At 37.1% G+C, this 24,774-nt stretch overlaps 1 protein-coding gene across 5 annotated transcripts in view; it reads left to right on the top strand.

Annotated features, from left to right (window-relative positions):
- The window catches only part of LOC306847103 (growth factor receptor-bound protein 10-like), an 82,828-nt gene that overhangs the window by 40,804 nt on the left and 17,250 nt on the right, over window positions 1-24,774 (top strand). The gene's annotated exons all lie outside the window — the stretch shown is intronic.

Genomic DNA, 24,774 nt, shown 5'->3' with positions numbered 1-24,774 from the left:
TGTGTAACATTATATTAGATCCGTGCATTACAGTAGGTCTTAATATGTTAATCAAATGATAAAACAAAAGAAGGAATCACTCACTGTTCTTGATTTGAACTAATTTTGTAGTTTTAATAATCAATTTATTTGTAATGAACACACTAAAGGGATTTTTACATTTAATTGTGTGTTTTTCTTACTTGAATGCGTTTGTTTAGATGTAAAATGAAAATGTAATGCATTATTTGTTTCTTTTTACATGTTCTACTGCTTTTTTGCATCTGTTCTTATTTATAATAACAAAGATAAAATAATATCTATATTAATATAGTAATTACTATTAAGAACTGGAGGAAAAGATGCAATGGTGCTAGGTGACCCCCCCCCCCCCCCCCCCCCCCCCCCACACACACACACACAAAATGTTCAAAGAAGATTCAAAAGGATAATTCAAAAATCAATCTTGCATAACTAAAACTGCAGAGTGTTTAAGGCCTCAGAGTGTGCTTATTGAGAAGCAGTATTTTTCCGGTAAGGATGGTTTCAAATCAGTCGCTAATGATTATTCAAGATTCAAGATTTTTATTTGTCACATACACAATTATACAGGGTATAACCAGCAGTGAAATGTAGGTAAGATTACATTTCAACTTGGATGCTGCCTTAGAAGGTTACAGCCAATGTAGACACTACAGTGGAGCAGCTCACTAGGTTTTAGTACAGAACTAATGACTCTCACAAGCTTATCAGGTTGCAGTCGTACAGAGCGTTTCCTCTTTAATCTCCTGTACACCCCACACACACTCTTTGGACTTCACGGGGTCAGTCAGAGGGGTTGTTTGTAAAGCCTGTACTTTTCACGTGTGCACTATTGTTGTATAATGAGTGCCCTACGAGATTATATGTGCATTTGTCAAGCATTGTCACGAGTGTGAAATCCTGAACGGAAAAGTGTCAGTCTCTTTTGGCCCATATCTTTTCTTAGCATCCTCTGAGCGGAGACTCTTTTCTTGGAGATGAGTTGCTTTCCTTTCTCACGCCGCTTGCGTTTCCACTTGCGAGTGTGTGTGGATGTGTATATTTGTCCAGGTCTGTGCCAGCAGTCAAAGCCCTTCCTTCCTCTTTCCTATCCTTTCTGTCTTTTCCCACAATGCCTTGTCTTAAGCTCCCTTTCCAAAGGAAAAAAATAACTTTATTTATGCTCGTTGGCATACGCAAGCACATTAGACAGATCATGTTTTGTATGTCCTCTCCCTGAAGCGTTCCTGGAGCTTTGAGTGAAGTGTCATTGTGGGATGGCCCTGTGTTTCCAGTTCTTTACTGGGAGTGACCTTACCTCGGGTGGGGTGACATCTTGTGATGTCCTGTATGTGCTGCCTGACTCTATTTCTGTCTTTTTCATGTGAATATGATCATTTTGTTGTTGTCAACACCCTGAGGACAGTCTATCCATCACTCTTTTGTCCAATTTCTATTTCTCAGTATTTTTTCTCTTGAGTACAATCACCTATGGCCCCATCAGCTGCTATAGACTACTACATTTCTTTAGTTCTTTCTTTCGCTCTTTTGTTGTTTTTTTTCTTTCTTTCGTAGTTTCTTTTTTCATTCTTTTGTTTCTTCATCCATTCACTTTTGGTTGTTCATTGTTTTGTTTCCTCTTTGTCTGTCTTTTTTTGTTTTGTTTGTTCCGTTGGTTCCTCCTTTCATTCTCTTTCATTGTTTCATTTGTTAGCTGGTTAATTCTTTTTTTCTTCATTCTTGCTTGTTCGTTTTTTCTTTATTAATTATTTATTCTGTACTGTCACTCTCTTTCGTACTTTCTTTCAATCGTGTTTTTCTCATTAATTTTGTCATTCCTTTTGTTTGTTCATTCCTTCATTCACTTTCTGCTGTTCATTCTTTTGTTCTCTTCGTTGTTTTGTTTTTCATTTACTCGTTGTCTGTCATTGTTTTTGTTCATTCTTGTTTAATTTTTGTGTGTTCTTTTGTTCTGTTGTTGTTTAATTTTGGTTCCTTTCATTGTTTCGTTTGTTTGTGCTTTTGTTTCATTTGTCATTCTCTTTCATGGTTTCGTTTGTTAGCTTGTTCACTCTTTTCTTTGTTCTTATTTGTTTTTCTTTATTCATTCTTTAGTTTGTACCGTCACTTTCATTCTTTCAATCATTTGTTTTTCTTTCTTTCGTTCATTTTGTCGTTCTTTATTTCCTTTAATTCTTTCTCTTTTTTTTCTTTTTTATTCTTTCTTTCTTTGTCTTTCCCTCCCAAGTTCCCTCCCAAGGGAAGTCGTGGCCTAATGGTTAGAGCGTCGGACTTGTAATCCAAAGGTTGCAGGTTCGAGTCTCCGGCCGGCAGGAATTGTAGGTGGGGGGAGTGAATGTCCAGTGCTCTCTCCACCCTCAATGCCACGACTGAGGTGCCCTTGAGCAAGGCACCGAACCCCCAACTGCTCCCCGGGCGCTGCAGCATAAAATGGTTGCCCACTGCTCCGGGTGTGTGTTCACAGTGTGTGTGTGTGTTCATTGCTGTGTGTGTGCACGTTGGATGGGTTAAATGCAGAGTTGAATTCCGAGTATGGGTTACACAACCTAAAAACAACAAAATCAGTTGTTTTTATACCGACGTCAGCTGACGTCGGTATTGGACATCAATTTAAAATTGACATTAGGCGTTGAATTTGCATTGTATTTTGGTCACCCGACGTCGCAACCGAAATAGTGCCTATTGTGGCAGTGCTGAGAACGCACTACATACTTTACGCAGTAGTGTGAGTGGTAATCAAAACACTGTGCATCTCTGGCAAGGTTCAGTTCTTTAGAACATACAGTAGGAAGAGATTCTTTGTCTAGACTAGGGGTCAGAAGATTGTTTGGAATGACCATTGTTTGAATGGTCTTCCTCCCTTTTTGTGCTTTTGCCCTTGAGTGAGTCTAGAACAACTGACAATATCTGAAAACAGGACGCGGCTTTAGCTTTGAGGTTGAACCCAAGGCAGTCTGCTGAGGTATGATTTCCGTTATCAAGACGTATAGGACATCCTGTGTGGTCAGGTTGATTTTGGTACCACAATTAAGTTATTCATTCATTTGTTAATGTATGCTATTTATCAGAAAAGCAGATTGTTTATATGGATATAATACACACTACTGTTCAAAGTTTTGGGGTTGGTAAGATTTTTAGTCTCTGATACTCACCAAGGCTGCATTTATTTGATCAAAAACACAGTAACAGTAATATTGTGAAATATTACAATTACAAATATCTGTTTATTTAAAAATGCAATTTAAGGGCAAAAGCTGAATTCTTCTGCAGCCATTACTCCAGTCTTCAATGTCACATGATTCTTCAGAAACCATTCTAATACATTGGGTTCGTAACTCAAGAAACATTTCCTAATACTATCAAAGATAAAAACAGTTGTGCTGCTTTATATTTTTGTGGAAGCCATGATAATTTTTTTTTTTTCAGGATTCTGTGATGAATAGAAAGCTTAAAAGAACAGCATGTATTGCTGACCCTGAACTTTTGAATGGTAGTGTATATGGGTGTATTTAATAAAAATGAGAGGCAGATGTCTGTCATTAGAATAGCTTTTAATTCCTTCTCAGAATGATTCATGAATTCATAGTAATAATCCATATATCAAGGATTCGTGTATATTACATTATAGTTATTATTCCTGGAAATTAAATAAAAAATGGTTTATATATGCAACAGTCATGTGGTACTGCCAATTTCTAAATAATCCAGTGAATTCTATGTGATTTATTACTTTTTATTTGGAACTTCATGGACACAGACCAAAAGATAAGACCATTCATAACAGACGAATACGTCTGACATGAGTGCACAAACATTCACATTATGTAACATTTGAGTGAGTAAAAACAGAAAAAATATATTATAAACAGACTCCAGACCCTGATTGTGAGCCATATTCCAAGTCAAATAGCTGATGTACATCAGATGAAGTCTAATATTAAAATGAAAATTTGTAGTTACAACTGAATAATGTACAGCAGTTATTTCCACTGATATCCCAAGGTGTATAGAAAAATCTCTACATGTTGATATTTCTACAATCACACAGTGTATATACTGTTACACCAACCAGCCCTAATGTTTTTGACCTTCGTTCCTACTTTGTTCCCAGAAGTTGATGTCAGTTATGATGTTTTCTAGAGTTTGAAGGTCACACTTCCAGTAATTGGGGCCTATTATGGTTGACAGTGCTTTTTGGGCATTATTTTGGACATGATATTACTAATGTAATATCATGTGAACTCGTAATCCAAAGGTTGCGCGTTCGAGTCTCGGGCCGACAGGGATTGTAGGTGGGGGGAGTGAATGTCCAGCGCTCTCTCCACCCTCAATACCACGACTGAGGTGCCCTTGAGCAAGGCACCGAACCCCCAACTGCTCCCCGGGTGCTGCAGCATAAATGGCTGCCCACTGCTCCGGGTGTGTGTTCACGGTGTGCGTGTTCACTGCTGTGTGTGTGCACGTTGGATGGGTTAAATGCAGAGCACGAATTCCGAGTATGGGTCACCATACTTGGCAGTATGTCACTTCACTTCACTAATGAAGAATGCTGTAGATGGGTTATGCACACATGTGGTTTCTTAATGATCTCATGAGGATTGTCTGACCCTTAGTGACCGGCGGGCATCAGACAGAACTGCTCCGTCATTGGCGGGCATGACATGGGCACAACATGCATTGCACAATGTAGTCTCTTGCTGAACGTGGGAATGGAATAAATGCTGCTGCTGTGTTTGTGATACTGACAGTGCGTTAGTGATTATAATCAGGTGCTTGAGATCTGTCAATATGCGTCACAAAAATTGAATCTTTTGTAATTTCTTGTGCATGCTCCACAGAGGTCTTTCTGTATGTGCGTTTATCTGAGTGTCTTTGTATTTATGCTGGCACTGCCCTCAGACTAGACAAGGTTACACTGCCTGCATCTGCAACTAAAATCATACGCTCTCTTGCTCAAATGCACAGCAGATTGAATCTGTACGTTTTTTTGACAGGTGAATGCGTTTGTATGTCGCATGAATTTACAAGTCTACTGTCACCCCAAAAGTGTGCTTGGCCACTCTTGTGTGTGATTTGTGTGCGATAAGTAGCAAAATATTAAACCAACACAACTTTTCAAGAAATATGTTTAGTAAGAGACTTGTAAAATATTTGTAAGGAGTTAGATTTCAAATTATAAAACAGTAGATATACCGTAACTTCTGAAATATAAATTCAAATGATGAAAACAATTGATTAAATCAGTTAAATTTTATATATATATTAGGCTTGCTGCAATAGACGGTGTTGGCGGCGATACCGGTGTTAAGCCGCAACACAGGTTACATCACTTGCCCACCGCGGCACCATCCCTCACCGTCATTTAGATTTTTTTAATAGTAATAAAAATCATTTAGTTCAGTTAGAGAACAGACACTACAATTAAAACTGAACGCGGCTGCTCAATGCAGCACACTGAACGAACGACAGTCGCTCATCACAGATCAGATTTCATTTGTCACGTGAGGAGAGAGAGTCGAGCTGACTGACAAGAAGAGTGAGGTGAGACAGACAAGGCCATGGCAGAAGAGTTTCAAAACGAAATGTAAAAGTGCCTGTTTTTTTAAAGATTTTTGATATTAGATGTGATATTAGATTTTTATTTTCAACATTCGTTTCTCATTTATTTGGATCCACGCTATTTGCTGATTTTTATTTTATTTAAACTCTGTGATCCCCCCCCCCCCCCATTATTTTACATCAAGGTGTATGCAGTCCATACCTTCAAACTTTCTTAATCGTTTTGCTAATAAACGTTCTGCGTTTTATAATTGTATTCCTCAGTCTTTACTGATTTTCAGTTTTGTATAGGCCTACCTATTTAAAATTTGTAAGTTATGTTATTTTATATTAGGCATATAGAATGGTGTATTTTTATTAGTTTTTTTAAATAAAAGTAATATGTTCTACGTTGTATTTTGTTGTTGTTGCTTGAATTTAATTCGAGCAACTGATGCAGAATTGACGCTAATTTAAAAGTGAAAGTAAAATGCACACGGTGCTTTTACAAGCTATTTAAGCAAAGGAAAGTGGGAAAACTCAAGGGAACTAAAAACAAATAAAACAACCCCCCACCACGGTGATACCGGTATTGTTGTCACGTCGATTAACCGGTGGGAAAATTTCCTCACCGTCACAATATAGATATATAGATGTGTGTGTGTGTGTGTATGTGTATAGATGTTTTACCAGCTAAGAAGTTCAGCACTTTTAGAGTTTCATCCCTCTATCTGATGTGAGCATAAGTATTGGAACAGTTGCCTCACAGGTCTTTCTAAGTGATCAGCTGTGTCCTTTTGCATTAATTCTTCAGTTATTAAAAGCAGGGAATGTGTTGTATCAGTTTATATCCATTACTTTTTCATTCTGAATCTTGCATTCGATGATGACACACACAAACCAGGATGAAGACGACGGAGCTGACTTTGAGAGAAAAGTAAGCAATTTGGATGCTAAAAGAAAAGATGATGGCACAGTGGATAAGACACATGCCTTTGGTGTGAGAGACCCGGGTTCGAATCCACTGTGAGACACCAATGTGTCCCTGAGCAAGACACTTAACCCCTAGTTGCTCCAGAGGCGTGCGACCTCTGACATATATAGCAATTGTAAGTCGCTTTGGATAAAAGCGTCAGCTAAATGAATAAATGTAAATGTAAAAGAGGAAGTCAATTATAGCTATAGCAAAAACAAAGGAGAAATCAAGAGTTTGGAAACCACCAGTGACACCAGCAACCAACAATGACCTGATCGGCTGAGAAAACAACAATAGTTGATGACAGACAAATCATAAAAGCTGTGAAAATGAACCCTAAAAGACGTGTCTGTAAAATCACCAACAACTTCCAGAAAGCTGGGGTGATGTTCTGATGGTTTACTGTCCTCAGGAGACTTTGACACAGAATTACAGATGCTACACAGCAAGATGCAAACCTCTGACCAGCACCAAAAATAGAAAGGCAAGATTAGAGTTTGCACAAAAGCACAAAGGTGAGCCAGAAGAGTTTTGGAACTGTGTTTATGGACCGATGAGACAAAGATAATCCTTTATCTAAGTGATGGGAAAGCAGAAATGTGGAGAACAAAAGGGAACTGCAAATGATCCCAAGCATATGGTGTCGTGGCATGGGCATGCATGGCTGCCTCTAGAACAGGCCCTCTCAACTTTACTGATGACAATGTATGATGACAGTAGCAGAATCTTTTTATTCAAGAAAATGCCACCAGATTCATTGGGAAGTGCTTCATATTGCATCAGGACAATGACCCAAAACACCCTGCCAGTTCAGTGAAGGAATTTATAAGGGCAAAGAAATGGAAAGTCTTGGAAAGAATTGCCCAAGTCAATCTCCAGATTTAAATCCGATTGAATATGAATTTCACCAGCTGGAGAGGAGAGTAAAGGCAGAAACTCCCCAAAACAAGCAACAATTGGAATTGGCTGCATTAAAGACTGGGAAAAGCATTTGAAAGGATGAGACCAAGAGTCTGGTGATGTCTATGGGTCACAGACTCACTGCTGGGATTGTGTGCAAGGGATCTGCAACTAAATAATAGCTTTTCATCTTTTATATCTGCCTTATGTTCAACTGTCCCAATACTTATGCTCACATCAATGAGTGGGATGAACTCTAAAAGTGCTGTTCTTTTTATTTGTTAAAACGTGTGTTGAAAAAGCTAATAATAAAATGTGACATTCTGTAGTTTTGTCTCATATTCATCTTTTAATCATATTTGTAAATGTCTTGACTCCACAGCCAACAGAGCAATTTTGTCTTTACTGTTCCAATACTTTTGCAGGGCACTGTATATATGTGTGTGTATATAGATATATAGATGCATATGTGTGTAGTATGTGTGTGTGTGTGTGTATATATTCCCATGGAATGCATGGGCAGATAAAAGTGCGTACTTTGAATGACCTGTAGGTTGCTTTGCGTCTCCCAAATACATAAATGTAAATGTTTTCCAGAATGATGTGCATTGATGAATCGTCCATAAGACCCAACATTTTGCACATCACTTTAATCTGGTGTATAACTTCTCCGGGTGATGTGACATGTGTTTGTTTAAAATGGCAAAAGCGCATAAGGTTCGCCGAAGTGGGATTAATTAGGATTCGCTGGATTTTCTTATTTACTCCTTTCTTTATTTATGTGTGTCAGCTTTCCCCTCGTGCATGTACGAATACTAATACTGTATTCTGTGTATGAGTGATCCATCTCTGATGTAGTAACTCGAGTTTCAAGCGTTGAACCTGCCATAACCTCCACTGGATTCTGCGAGCGAGTGATTAATTGCAGTGAGCCAGAGCGCGGAGCCGCAGGGGGTGCGTGTCTGTGAGTTTGTGTACAGTGCGAAATGACACCAGGCCCTCAAGACTCTCGTAAAAGTCAGACCATAAAGTGAAAAGTGATTGAGTGCTAGCAACATACACAAAACCAACACATCTGTGTGTTCTTGTGTAAGCGACAGTGACACCTAATGTGTTTGTTGAACTAGTCATCTTTGTTTTCAGTCCGTCTGGATTTTTGGAACATACACATAGCAACGATGCACGATATGTACACAATAAAACAAAAGAAAAGGTGGCACAAAAATTATCTATTGCAATGACAAAAATTTTAGATTGGTTTACTCAGTGCTGCTTAACATTAAATGTTCGTAAAAGTGCATGTATGTATTTTAAAATTAAAAAGGTCCAACCAGCTATATTAGTTAATGGTGCAAAATTCCAAATTGTACCAGATTTTAAGTATCTTGGAGTTATTTTAGATTCTCATTTAACATTTGAAAAGCATGTTCGAAAAATAGTTTGTGCAGTGTCACCTCAACTTAGAAATTTTAAATTTATACGGAGTCAACTTTCAATAGAAGCCTCAAGAGTTTTTTGGAATTCTTTGATCTTTTCTCATTTCTCTTATTGTATTACTTCATGGTCGCAAGCAGGAAAATCTGCTCTTAGACCTTTATATATTTTGTATAAACGTGCTCTAAAAGTATTCCATAGGGAACCTTGTAGGTATCATCATTGTTTGATTATTGATAAGTATAATTTTTTTTACTTTTGACAATTTTATTGTGTTTTATAATTGTTGTCTAATGTACAAAATTGTTAACAATCTTGCACCCTCACCCTTAAAGGAATTAGTTTTTTCTTGTACTGAAAATATAAGACAAACTAGAGCTTCGTCTAGAGGTGATTGTGCAGTGAATTTTAGAGCTACTGATTTTGGTCGTTCAGCTTTCTCTGTAAGGGCTGTTAATAATTTACCAATTACTATAAGACAGTGTTCTACTTCAGCACAATTTAAGCTACATTTGAAATCATGGTTAAAAACGAGTCAGGTGTGTAACCATTGAGTGTTTCTGTGTTTTTAAAGAAATTGAGTTGTAAAACTTTTATAATTGTTTGTAGGATGATGCTTTGCATTATTTATAGGGAATATTTTTTAGAAATTTTGTTTGTAGTTTCTATGTGAGAAATCATACGTTTTATGTTAAATTTTGGAGGGATTTTACTGTAAATGGTATTATACTGATGTTTTTTTGTCACATAATTTGTTTTGTATTTTCCTGCCCAGGGACAGCAGATGAAATTTAGCTCTGTAGCTAATTCTGGGGCAGTTTTCGGGCTGTCTATTGTCCCTGTCAAATAAAGAATTAAATAAATAAAAAACAAATCAAAACAATACAGCTGCATTTCATGGCATATATCAGGTCTTATATTTATATGTAGGTATACATTTGCATGCCGACAGAGAACAGAATGTTCAGGCTGTTGGATTGGGTTTTATTTGAGAGTGGTGATATCACACGTCTATCTCTTTTTTTTTTTTTTTTTTTTTTTTTTTTTGCACCTGTTTATCATCAGAGACAAACGCCATCGATATTCGCTTTAAACAAGGCCTGAGAAATTGGCATGATATTTATGAGGTTAATGTTGGCGGTTTAGCCTGTTTTATTGTTGGTGTTATTACTTGGCATTGGAAACAGTCATATGATGCTGTATATCATTGTTTTGCTCATTTGCCTGTAATTTTTTAAGTAATCCTGAAGATCTTGATTAGCTTGTTCGGTGTTTTTCATCCGGGCTGGAGCTGAACTTTCAAGTGTAGGAGTTGAAGAACCCTGACTAGATAAATGTTAAATGCTGACAAGAATACTGAATAGTTATTCACTTGGGCATGGACTCACCGTCATAACATACAGTTAACATTCAGTACTAATCAGTGTTTTTTTTAGTATCTTTGAGATGCTATTATAGTTTTTTAATAATTTAAATTGAATTAATTTTATTGGTTTAATTTGATTTAGTTATTGGTAAGTTTTAAGTTTTAGCCATTTTAATATGTAAAGTTAAACTAAATAAACATTATAAATGTTGCATTGGCAACTAGTTGAAATAAAATGTGTATTTTTTTTAATTTTTTTTTTATATATATTTGGTAACACTTTAGTACAGGGACCAGTTCCAACTATTAACTAGTTGCCTATTACCATGCCTATTAACACATTGGCTGTTTATTAGTACTTATAAAGCACATATTCTACATCACTAATCCTACCTAATATCCAAACTTAACAACTACTTTACTAACTATTAATAAGCAAATTAGGAGTTTGAGGCAAATTTGATAGTTTGTTAATAGTGAGAATTTTACCTTATAACAATGTGTGACCTAATATTTCAGTTAACATGCAATTTGTTTCAAGTAACCAAAAATGTTTTTTTAGTGATAATAACAAAATAACTGTTTACCTTCGTTGTGAAAAACCTGGGCTGGTTATCCAGAAGTTGCAGGTTAAAACCCTTCATGGTGTTGTAACAGTATTTAGATACCCTATACTTTTCTTCTATTTCTCGCACTGTATTTATTTTAGCTTCAAAGTCACATCTGTCACATAATATTAAAATATTGCAATAAACTCTACAAGGAGTTACCCAGCAAAACTTGACAACTTTTGAGAATTTTCTTAGCTATTTTGACTCCCTCAGACCAAACGGACTCTGAAATGACAATATCACAAATTAGATATTAAAATCAGATATTCCATTGAATTTCATTGTTTTACTTCTAACTTCTAAAGAAGACCACATGTAAGTTGTAAAAGGAACCTTTGTATACTGTGTCCTCACTTACTCTTTAAACTACAGTTCAGAGAAGCTTAGATGCCCTGATACTAGCTTTGCTTTGATGATAGGCTGACATTTGTTAGCCTATAACTGAACTCAACTGCTTCAAGCAGCATGGGACTACACTTTTTTTTTTTTCTTTTTTTTTAAGTCAGTCTGGTCCTCAGGATGTTGCGGTCAGCTGACCAAATTTTCCATGAATGCTTTGCCTGATTGGAAAAATCATCTTTTTTGTTCTCTTCAAATGGCTCTCTCGTTGTTCGTGTAAAGAGAATGTACGATATTATACAATCCTTAATTTGTCTGCTATATTACTGTACATATGCAATGGCTCATTGTTTGGGTTGTATGTTAGGCGTCTGGTTTACTTGCTTGTTTGCACAAACCGTTTGTCTTGTGTTCGGCTTGTTTGCGCTGTCCCATTTCGCATCCATCCAAAACCCTTCCAAGATGAGAAGGATGTCTAAGAAGTTTGTTCCACAGAATTTACCATGTGACTTTTCACATATGAATACATGGGTGCGTGCTATAGTTTCTATATGAGAACTTCTAAAACAAATTTCTATTGAAACGCCACCTATTTTTCTAATTCTTGTTTACCTGGCACACACAGTTATTTAGTATTTGAGGCAGGGTCAGTCACATTTATGTGTTTAAGGTAAGACTGTAAGTAGCAAAGGTAACAGTTTAATTCTCATGTATTTATGTAGCATTTCTAACAATGGTAAATGTCATGAAGGAGCTTTACTTGGTGTGATGCCTAAAATCCCAGTGACTCAGCAGAAAGTAACTGGAACAGAAATCTGTTAAATTGATGGTTTGCGAATGTGGCATTATCAGGCCATGAAAAGTTTAATTTTATTTATTTAGACACCCTTTTCTAAATTCATCATAGGCAGATGCTAATGAGGCAGTCCTATTTATATGTACACAGTGATAGCATTATTTTGTATATATGTGTGTGTGTGTGTGTGTGTGTTTGTATATAGTTATATACACTGAAAAAGCATTTTTCACAAATAATTACAAAGAATTGGCAAGTAACACATTGAATTAAACATGACATTTTGAAATTTATTTACAACTTTAAATAATTTTTATTAATCTATAGGTTTTTTGTGTACATTAATATTAGTTGATTCAATAGCTAACATGAATTAATGAACAATACTTTCACGGTATTTATTAAATGTTAAAACTGCATTAGTGTAAGTAAGTTTCAGTTAAATAATATTAGTTAAAGCGTTGGCATTGGCTTTAAAAATGAACGTTTAACGTTCTAACTTTGAACTTTTTAAGATTTGTTAATCCATTTTCTTGATAATACATTAACTGATGAATACATTCAACTATTTGTTCAATTAAAAAAAAAAAGGTTTAAATGTATTAGTACATGTAAACATTAACATTAATTTGGATTGCCTGGCATGCTAGGCATATCTGTCTTCCAGAATGTTGTGTTTAATCTAAAACCCAATATTTTGTGTAGTTTTGGATCAGGTGTGGTACATATCCACTTGTCTTGTTGAGATAGCATAGTTCCTTTGTTAAACCTTGCTACCATGTTAAACCTACTATCTGAGGCATGATTTGCAAGGAGAAAGAGACTTTGACTTCCTCTTGTAAAAAAGGGTGAGAGGACAGTACTTTCCCTGTGTTGTTTCTTGCGGTTAAGTAGATGATGCACATTCAAACACTTTTTAGACCCATCACACCACTGACAATCCACCTATTTGTTTACCTGCCTCCTGAGTCACGCTCTGTGTGAGAACCACATTGTATTCTTAGTTCACACAGTCAAACAAACTCAAATGCCCCATTTAGCAGAACCTTTGCCAAAAATCTCCTCCCAGGTGACCCATTAAAGGTTTGTGCTGTGAAATGAAACACCGTCGCAGCGGAGTTGAATATGTCTGTGCGTGTGGATCCTGTCTCCACCCTAGTGTACACGCAACACCAGTTTGCTTCGGTTTGTGTGCCAGAGCCTTAGGACACACTGCAAAATACACACACACACACACACACACACACACTCTTACACACTGGCCAGTCAGCTGACTGCAACACAAGCCCCTGAGAGATAACATGAGCCAACATTACTGAAAACATCAGCATGAGAAAATAATCCTCTCCTCAAACTACCCTTGTCCCTCTTGATTCCTAATTCTTCTTGAGTGGTATCTTTATGGCTGGTCCTTTGATGTCAGTTAATTGGAAAATTACATTTCAGGAGAAACAATGCACCGACTCATGATGATTGCTGGAGCTTGATATTGTTTGTGGAGTGAGATGGACATTGAGGATCATGGGATAAAAAAAAAGTGGGATTATGCTGGGTTTCAATCTTTTTTTTATGCTAATTCTGAATTTAAACTTGTGTGTGTGTGTTTTAAAATTTTTATATATATTTTAGTGCTGTCAATTGAGTAAAACAAATTACTAATCGCACCATTTTTTTCTGAAATTAATCACAATTAATCCCACCTAACATAAGTTTTTAAATATACTTTTATATTGCAATAATTTCACATTCAATCTTCAAATTAATGTAGAAACATGACAGTATATATTTTTAAATATGTTTAATGACATAGTTTTATGAGTGAAGGAGAGTATCACTGATATCAATACTACTGATGGCTCTAGGAAAATGTTCATTGACTATATGCAATGTTGACTATACTAGCATTACAATATAATTAAGAGCTATCAATTTTAACATTTATTAGACTTTAAAAAATAACTTCTAATTTAAGTAAACTTAAAACAATCTTCACATAAACCCATTATATTTACATTATGTATGTCATATTTACCTGTGCCCTTCAGCAAGTAGGAAATATACATAAATTGAATAAAGTGATCAAATATTAAATTTTTAATTAAATATATGAATCCTTAAAGCTACAAATGTTATTGATTTCCTTTTTTTTTTTTTTTTGTTATTTGATGAACAGACATCACAGCAGATGGGTTATTAGGTTATTTGGCTGCTATTACTTTAAGAGCTGCCGCTACTGAACGTGTAACGGATCTGCCATGCATGCTCGTAGTTTCATTTGCGTTTTAATATGAAACGATACAGGCTACAGCGCGCCGCCGCCATATTTGTGCGAGCAATTGAAGAGCATGCGCTATGAGCACAGGATAACGGCTGACAGGACTGGAAAATTAGGCTATTAGTGCTGAGGCGAAGCTGGAATGTGCATCTGAAAAATCTCCCGTTTGATGTGGTCGTTAAAAACGTTCTAAATAAATGAAATTCTTGTCAAGAAAAAAGAGACAGAAGCAGCAGTTATGAGTGAGGTGGCCAACCCTAGCTCCGCCCCTGTATTAATTGCTTTAAATATGTTTAACGCTGTTAAACTGGAAACATTAATTACCTGCGTTAATGGGGATGGTTGCACTCTACCTTTTGATATGCATATATAATTTTGTGTCATCATGTATCCTGTTCATATCTGTTTTTATCCTTTATTCATTCAGGGGTTGTTTCCACTTGCTGATAAACTGTCAAACACGTCTTGTTGCACAAACATGTCTTTCTCTCTCTGTATCTCACACACAGACTGGCTCCTCTCCATGAAACCTGAAACTTCCAAAGCTGTCACCGACGTTTATCCCCTGAGATCTCTAAACAAAGGCGTGTGTGTATGTATGTCAGGGCAGGTTATATTTTTTGCCTCTGTGTGTGAATGTGGATTTTTACAGTATGTTTGTGATGTCACTGAAAGGCAGGGTCACGAAGAGTTCAGTAAACTGCGGGTGGTAATAATGCCTGTGTTTGAGTGTATATGCATATGCTTCAGGCCTGCGTGGGGTTAAAATCGAATTTGCTCTGACAAGTTAGGTAATAAAAGTGAGTGATCGCAGCACACAGGACTGTTTACAAATGAACTTGCCGGGCCATATTTCCAGACAGCCACAGGTTTCTAATAGTCTTATGCACTTTTCTAATTTACTCTTATCTTAGACAGGGTTTTATCATCCTGAGTTGTACATTACTTAAACATTATTTCCATTTAAATGGATGGCTGTTTAAGTTAGATGGACCGATTCCGGTTATTCAGTCTCTTATTCAGTTGTGAGAGCTTCTTGTTTCCGATGTCTTTGATCTTTCACTGTGGAGGTCAGTCTTGCTTAAGAGTGTTTTAGTGTTTGAGTGTTTCAATTTAATTGGTTTCTCACCCACATATGCTCATGTATGCATACATGCATCTATGTGCTTGTGAGCATCGTCTGTGTTTTCTCTCTCACACACACACACACACACACACAATATCATACTCATGGTCACACCCAGGGCAGATTTTAGATGCACATAAGTTTATGACGCAGCTTTGTATTGCACTTACTATTTCTATTTGTGTGTCTTACTGTCTCTTTGTCTGTCTTTATAACTTTCTAGCTGTCTTCCTCTTTTACTGTCTAATGTTCTATATCTTATTACAGTGGGGCAAATATGTATTTGATACACTGCCGATTTTTCAAGTTTTCCCACTTACAAAGAATGGAGAGATCTGTAATTTTCATCGTAGGTACACCTCAACTTTGTTTTTTAAAATATTAAAAATCCAGATTTTTTTTTTAAAATCCAGAAAATCACATTGTATGATTTTTAAATAATTAACTTCCATTTTATTGCATGAAATAAGTATTTGATCACCTACCAACCAGCGAGAATTCTGGCTCTCACAGACCTGTTAGTTTGTCTTTAAGAAGCCCTGCAATCCTCCACTCATTAGCTGTATTAATTGCACCTGTTTGAACTTGTTACCTGTGTAAAAGACACCTGTTCACACACTCAATCAATCAGACTCCAACCTCTCCACTATGGGCAAGACCAAAGAGGACACTAGGGACAAAATTGTAGACCTGCACAAGGCTGGGATGGGCTACTGGACAATAGGCAAACAGCTTGGTGAGAAGGCAACAACTGTTGGCACAATTATTAGAAAATGGAAGAAATTCAAGATGACTGTCAATCTCCCTCGGACTGGGGCTCCATGCAAGATCTCGCCTCGTGGAGTGTCAATGATCCTGAGAAAGGTGAGGGATCGGCCTAGAACTACATGGGAGGACCTGGTCAATGACCTGAAGAGAGCTGGGACCACAGCCTCAATGGTTACCATTAGTACCACACTACACCGTCATGGATTAAAATCCTGCAGTGCGCGCAAGGTCCCCCCCTGCTCAAGCCAGCACATGTCCGTCTGAAGTTTGCCAAAGACCATCTGGATGATCCAGAGGAGGCATGGGAGAAGGTCATGTGGTCAGATGAGACCAAAATAGAACTTTTTGGTATAAACTCCACTCGCCATGTTTGGAGGAAGAAGGATGAGTACAATCCCAAGAACACCATCCCAACCGTGAAGCATGGGGGGGGCTTTTCTGCAAAGGGGACAGGACGACTGCACCGTATTGAGGGGAGGATGGATGGGGCCATGTATCGTGAGATTTTGGGCAACAACCTCCTTCCCTCAGTAAGAGCATTGAAGATGGGTCGTGGCTGGGTCTTCCAGCATAACAATGACCCCAAACACACTGCAAGGGCAACTAAGGAGTGGCTCTGTAAGAAGCATTTCAAGGTCCTGGAGTGGCCTAGCCAGTCTCCAGACCTGAACCCAATAGAAAATCTATGGAGGGAGCTGAAACTCTGTGTTGCCCAGCCATAGCCCCAAAACCTGAAAGATCCGGAGAAGACCTGGGCCAAAATCCCTGCTGCAGTGTGTGCAAACCTGGTCAAGAACTACAGGAAACGTCTGACCTCTGTAATGGCAAACAAAGGTTTCTGTACCAAATATTAAGTTCTATTTTTCTATTGTATCAAATACTTATTTCATTCAATAAAATGGAAATTAATTATTCAAAAAATCATACAATGTGATTTTCTGGATTTTTTAAAAATATTCTGTCTCTCACAGGTGTACCTACGATGAAAATTACAGATCTCTGCATTCTTTGTTAGTGGGAAAACTTGAAAAATCGTCAGTATCAAATACTTATTTGCCCCACTGTATATATCTACTGGTCTTACTATCTATAGCCCGATTCGGACGGTAATTGTTTCTCATATGGACGTCTGTAAAAATTAATTTACATATCACCTCAGTGATAAAACTCATGGATTCGGACTGCGATTTATTCACAGTGCTGGAGCGAGTTCTGGGATCCTGCGCACCCGGGCGTGCTGCTCACGTGATCAGTCACATGATTGTCTGCTGTAAATAAAATACATTTTATTTACAAATTTATTCTTATTATTGTGTAAAATGTATTTAAAAATACTTATGTAAAATATATTCTTATAATATATTCTTATTATTCCAAGCATATTTTATATTGTATAAACCTATTTATTTGATTATTTAAATCTCCTGTTTAAAAATAGGAAAATACGCCCTATAGTTGTATATAATTATGCGCGATATATATCCGTTTATAATACACATTTTAAAATTGTATTGCATACCTGCTGCTGCCATAATAAAGACCCATGTTTATGTGCTTTTCTTCTCTTTCTGCACTCACTCGCTGTGGTGGAGCAGTTATGAAGTATTGTTCTTTTAAATACTTTCCAGCATTTCAGAAATAAATATGTATGCAAATTACACTCGAAGTACAACAGTTACCTTACGGTGTTCGGGAGTGTTCAAAAAGGGTTTAAACGCTGAATTTTGAATCGATTTCTTCTCGTAAACTCAGATATGTGGATTCGGACGGCAATTAAATTACCACACGACCTTGGTAGGTAATTTGGCTGGGGATTTTCACAGGGGTGACCGACATCCTGGATTCGGACGGCAATTAAAACACCAACTCCCTGTATATGGTGAAAATCACTTACGTCCCTCCGAGAAACAATTACCGTCCGAATCGGGTTTAAGTCTGTCCTGCTATCTGTCTGTCTGTCTTGCTATCTTTATTTCTATTTCTGTCTGTACTGTATGTATCCATATATGCATGCATGCCGGCCTAACTGTATCTTACAATAACTTTTTTAAACTGTGTTTACATAATACTGTACTTATATAGCCTACCTGTCTATCTATTTGAATTTTGCCTTTGTTGTATTCTGGTCTAGGTATCATTTAACTATCCACCTGTTTAACTATTTAACTCTACACGTTTCCAAGCGTATACATGCCTAATAGAGGCTGAAATTTTTGCGGGAATCCCGCGGGTCACGGGAAACAAAATCGCTACAAACGCGTGATTGGGACAGGAAAGAAAAAAATGTCAACGGGAGTGGGCGGGACCGGTAATAGTAATGATACCCAACTTTATACACAAATCTACCTTTTATATAAATAAACTATAAACTGTATATTTTAATTCTGAACTCAATTCTAGTTGCCCCGCCTCTTTATGCTCTCCTCCTGTTTGCTTTGGTGTGGCTGGTTACGTAAATGACGCAGTCCGTGACGGACAGATTTAACGGCCGGTAATACCCTCGGGCAGGACATCCAAACACTCACCTATCATTCATCGACCTCAAATATGGCTTTTCATATGAAAGATGTATGTAGTAGCAACTTTACATGGCCGCTCAATATGATGTTAACCAAGAGAAATGTGCGCTATTGAAGTGTTTGGGTGGAGAGTGGAAGCTGCAGGACAGGCGCCGGTGCACTCACTTGCTCTTATAATCTCCATAATTTTTGGTCATACAGATAAACGTAGCCTAATACATCTTTCGAATCTGTAAAGAATGTGTGTGTTAGCATGGATTATTTGCATGAAATTTAATGTGTGTGCAATGCACGCTGTGTGCATTGCTTAAGCTTTCAGTTCAATATAGTAACAAAAAACTAGATTTTGGGTTTTTATTCAACTAAGGTGGGCACACTGTGATCTGTACTGTATTTTTACTGTAACTGACAGATTCTGGCCAAAAAAACAACAACAACAACACGGGAGTGGGAGGGAATGGGAGTCATTCTTCCGGGATTGGAATGGGACAGGATTTTCCCCCAGTTTTTTTTCGTGGGATTGGGACGGGATGAGAATTTTTTTTTTTTTTTTTTTTTTTGTGTGAGTGGGACGGGAGAGGTTTGAAAATTCACTCCCGTGTCACCCTCTAATGCCTAACTAACGTATTCCTTGCTGTCTAACTATATTTATCTGTATACTTGTCTAACTATAACTGTTTATCTATCTGTCTAACCATCCGACTGCATTTCTGTCTATTTAACGATCTAACTGTGTTTCTGTCTATAACTCTCTCTATATCTGTGCATATATAATCAAAGAACCTAATGTATCAGAAATACTGGCCATATTCTGTGACCTCTGTTCTATTTTTGGATTACCTCTTCCCTCGTTATACAAACTGCGAACAATGCTTGAACAACCCTCTATTAACTCCAAACAAACACTTTGTTGCCATGTGACCCTCAGAATGTTTGCGAAACCTTTATTTAACATTTAAAGATCCTCCCATGTGACCCACAGATGCAGGACGGAGCAGTGCAGACCAAACGTTTGCTCGTAGCCTCACAATTGTGAGGATGCATTTGAACATCATTGGGTAAACGCTCTTACGTCGTAAAGCTTATAGAAAATAGCATTTGCAGCAGTAGAATGGTACATGTATAACTAAGAATGAGCAATGAAACAATGCTCTGCAAACAGCTTCCACTGCTATAATGGTCTTGCCAATAACTCAACCCCCAACATCCTTTTCTTCATGGTGTCGAGTCAGATTACATGATACTGTTCTCTTCTGTCTGAGAGGATGGAATGGTGTGTGTTTTTGATTTTGTTTTTATTCTTTACCAGTGGTGGGCCGTCAGGGGCAGCAAAACCTTCTCTGCTGGCCTAAAAACCATCAGAATCACTGACTTAGTTTTAATATATTTATTTCCATGAATGTGTATTCAATTATTTCCAATAGTCTAAGATAAAGCCCTGCGGGGAGACTCGGCGTGAAGATGAGAGTCATAGGGGTACGTTAAAACACATGTATACACTTTTCTTCATCGTCTTGTATGAATTTTTTTAATGTTACTTGCTTTTCCGGTAAAGCTGCGCTAACTACTATTTTCCTCCCGCAGCACGCTGTCAGACCGGCGGCGAGACTCGTGAAGATGAAAAGCAGTAAGAGTTCGTTAAATTGTTAGGTCAACTTTAAAACACATGTAATCGCCTTAGTTGTTTTATACCAATGTTATCTGTAAGGTATAAATACGTTTGAGTTGATGTCTGTAAGAACATCGGGTTGGACTCTATTTGTTTCATTTAGTCAGGTTAATGCCTCAGCTAGAGATGATTGTGTTAATTGGGGTTCTTGCTTTTGTAATAGCATTCATTCTCGCTACATAAGATACCTGTATGTGATGCAATGCCCTTACACTGCATTTCTGTATAGTATTTATGGTTTCTATAGCCGTGGCATCATTATGATGGTATTAAGAGGTGGATTAATTAATGTAGGATGGCATTGAAGGCCTAGGTGTAAAATGCCCACCCCGCCACTGTTCTTTACCACACTTAAATGAACATGTACATACTTCTTCAGAGAGTGAGAAATGGTAAGGTATTGAGAATGTGGAGTATGAGAAAGAAAATCCCTAGTTTTACTGAGGAAGTGTGGGAGGAGGGATTTTGTTGGGATTTGGCCTCTGTTGTGTGTGTTTAAGAAACACTCTCCAGTTGTGATATGCTGAGTTTTGGGAAAAGGAGAGGGAACGGTTTTCTTTGGCTGTGGAGTTCAAAGCCAAACTTCAGGGGGGAAATGGGAGTGAAAAAAAGAATGAGAACAAAATCTCACTCTGTGTGTGTGTCGTGAGAGCTGGATGTGGGGCTCTGTCTCAAGGCTTTCTGAGAACCAGAGAGAATTTGAAACTTTGACAGAAGCCAAGGCAAAGTTTGATGCGGGGGAGAAAGAGAGAGCAAGGTTGTGGAAAAGAGATGATGGAAGGTAAGGGAAGAGAGAGAGGAAGAATGGTTATTAATGGTTGGTAATGTGAGTTTCTCAAATCCTGATTTATAATAATACAAATGTAATGAAATCCACATTATGTACTAGTTGTTTATTTTACGTTACAGATTTAATTTAAAATATTGTTACATTAAAAAGGTTTGTTTTTGGATTATTGTCTGGTTGGAAGATCCAAACATGGCCCATTATAAGAATCACTTTTTGATTTTTTTTTTTTTTTATCTGTTGGTATTTGATAGAATCAGTGATGCCGTGTGTCTAAACAAGATGTCCAGGACCTTCAGCAGAAATATAGGCCCACAACATAAGCAGTATATTTCATTGTACACATGGGGTACTTTTTATCCCTTTGTTCACCAAACCCATCTTGAGTGTTTGCTGCTAAAAAGCAACATTTTTAGTTGCATCTGTCCATAGAAGCCAGTCCCATTTGAAGTTCCAGTCGTGTCTGACAACTGAATATGCTGGAGATTATTTTTTGGTGAAAGCATTTTCTTTTCTTTATTTTTTCTTCTTCTTTAAGCCCTCCCGAACAACATGTGGTGATGTAGGTAATGTCTGATAATTTTTTAAAGCTTTTCTGACCCCAAAACTCAACTATTTTCTGCAATTCTCCAGCTGTGATTCTTGAAGAGTCTTTGGCCACTCAAACTCTCCTCCTCACCGTGCATTAGGACGATATAGACATGTCCTCTTCCAGGCAGATTCATAACATTTTCTGTTGATTGGAACTTCTTAATTATTGCCCTGATGGTGGAAATGAAAATTTTCACTGCTCTAGCTCTTTTCTTAAAGCCACTTCATTAATTTGTGAAGCTCAATAATCTTTTGCTGCACATAAGAAATATATTCTTTGGTTTTTCTCATTGTGGTGGGTGATTAATTTGGAATTTGGCTTTTGTTTTCCCTCCTATTTATATTTCTGTGAAACAGGAAGCCATGGCTGGATAATTTCATGTTCATAATCACGCTGGAGTGCTCAAAATTGTGAATATGAATGGGTATATATTTCAGATATATTTTACTCATAAGAATTTCTAGGGGTACATTTAGTCATTTGGCAGACGCTTTTATCCAAAGCGACTTACAATTGGGGAATACAAAAAGCGATCAGAATCAGACAGAGGAAGTGCTCGTAACACCAAGTCTCAGTCATTGTTCAAATAAGTACAAGCTAGTAAGTGGAGAGAAAGATAGAGGGAAAGTTTTTTTTTTTTTTTTTTGAGTTTAGGATGAAGTCAAGTACTGCCGAAAGAGATGAGTTTTCAGTTGTTGCTTGAAGATTGACAGGGATCCGGCGTTCCGGATAGGGGTGGGAAGATTATTCCACCAGCCAGGAATGGTGAACGAGAATGTTCTGGAGAGTGATTTTGAGCCTCTCTGTGATGGTACCACAAGGCGTCGCTCACTAGCAGATCTCAGACTTCTGGGCTGTAGGTTCGTAATTGTGGGACCAGTAATTGTGTCCAACATCTATTTGAGAAAAAAACATTTATTTCATAATGATATTTCTCCCCATTTTAAGTTCTTATTCTCCAATGAAAGCTTAGATTTTTGTGATTAAAAAAATAAATGAAATAAAAAGATCCAAAAGGATTAACAATGCACATTTATTTTCACAGCCGCCCTTGATCATTATTACCAAGGGTAACTACAATTCTGACCACGTGTATATATTTAATTGCTTTATTGTTGGCTAATGTTGATTGTTACATTCTTTGTTTTATTAAATTAAACAAATATTAAAGATCTTAATTTAAACACCAGTGTGCGTATTACAGACAGTTTCTTATCCTAGGTCTTAACTTAAGATATGATATGTTAAATTAGGATTTTTCGCAAATTCGTATTACAGAAGCAAATATCAACTTGATTTGGGATTCTTATCCTATCTTACAAAATAGTATCTTATCTCTAGTTAGGAAATCTTAAATGGCATTATCAAGCTCGACAATCCACTCTCAGGTCTGTTACCAAGCAACCAACACTGCTGATGAGGTAAACAAAATAATAGAAGATACTTCACTTTGAAAATCGCCTTTTGCAAAAAAAAAAAAAAAACTATATATATAGTGTGTGTGTGTGTGTATGTATACGTGTGTGTATATATATGTATGTGTATACATGTATGTATGTATGTATGTATGTATGTATGTATGTATATATATATATATATACATACATACATGTATGTATGTATGTATGTGTGTGTGTGTGTGTGTGTATATATATTTAAAAAACACTATATATATATATATATATATATATATATATATATATATATATATATATATATATATATATATATTGTTTTTTTATTACTTGTATTTCATTCATTGTATAGCAGTTATAGGGTTTGTAGAAAACATTTCATGTGTAAATGACAGTTAAATACAGTTATCACATTCACATTATCTAGGATGTTTGCCATCATTGACGTCAACTATATTTTAATAAGATTCGACAGCAAGACAGCCTCAGTCCCTGTTCATTTTCTTTGTTGAGGCTATCCTTTCCCATGTATCTCTCTTGTTCCATTGAAGAATAAAAGTTATATTTGGAATGAAGGGAAACCTATTATATGAATATTATAGACAAGTTAAAGCCCTAGTCTTCCCTCTTCATCTCATTCTTGCAGCTTAATCCACTAGACTAGAGTACTGTAAAACACAAGCTGCTTGTCAGCTGAGTCTCTCTCCCTTCTTTTCTCTCTCTCCCTCTCTTGTTTCAGCAACTCTCTTGGTCTCATCTCAACCCTCTGTCCATTCTCAACTCCTCTCATTCTCCTGCTTTCTTTCCTCCTCCCCTTTTCTCCTCCCTCTTTCCCTCCCTCTTTCTCTCTCTTTCTCTGTCTCTAACTCACTCACTCATTCTCTCTCGCTGCATGAGTGAGCGGAGGTTGTCTCAGAGTGAAAATGCCATCGTGTTCGCCGGACTGTTGCTTGTATCAGGCAGTAGAGGTAAGACTGACAGTAACTACTTTTTCCAAGAAAACCCTACAAACCTTGCAGATGCCAGTCTAAAACATTTCAAATTTAGTCATGCAGATCATCTTTGTGCATAAATTGCACACTACTGTTAGCTTCTTCTGTGCTTGTAGTTTTTAAAAAAGTGTGTCTATAAAAATTAAAGCTGCAAATGTTTGCTTTTGTGCATGAATGCGTATGTCAGGTTGTGCACTTGCACATGTAAATACATTTATATAATTTCTTGTTTTGTGTGTACGTTCACTGGAAGTATTTCTCCCTTTTCTCTTCCTTTCTCTTTACCTGGTCCGTTGGCTTTGGTATTCATGTGAATTCTGCCTCTTAATGGAGTATATCGTCTTGTGCGTGCGTGTTCAAGTCAGTCATGCTTATGAGCACTGGGCTCCATCTAAACCCGATAAGAGTCGATGTGGATTGAGCTAAAGACCATACAAACAGAGATATGCATGTTTTGCAATGACAATAACTTGAAAAAGAAGTGCAAATAAACTTTTTTTTTTTCCTCCATTAAGCATAATTTTTATTCTTTAATAACTTAAAACTGTGTATATGATGCACATATGTTAGTTTAGACTGTTCACTCGCTAAGTTGTCCAACCACAAGCTGTGTAATTATCCTGGCTGAAGCATTGTGTGAGTGTGTCTGT

The sequence above is a fragment of the Barbus barbus genome (genome assembly GCF_936440315.1).
Source record: "Barbus barbus genome assembly, chromosome: 27".
Lineage (NCBI taxonomy): Eukaryota > Metazoa > Chordata > Actinopteri > Cypriniformes > Cyprinidae > Barbus > Barbus barbus.
This window is presented reverse-complemented; position numbering and strand designations above follow the sequence as displayed.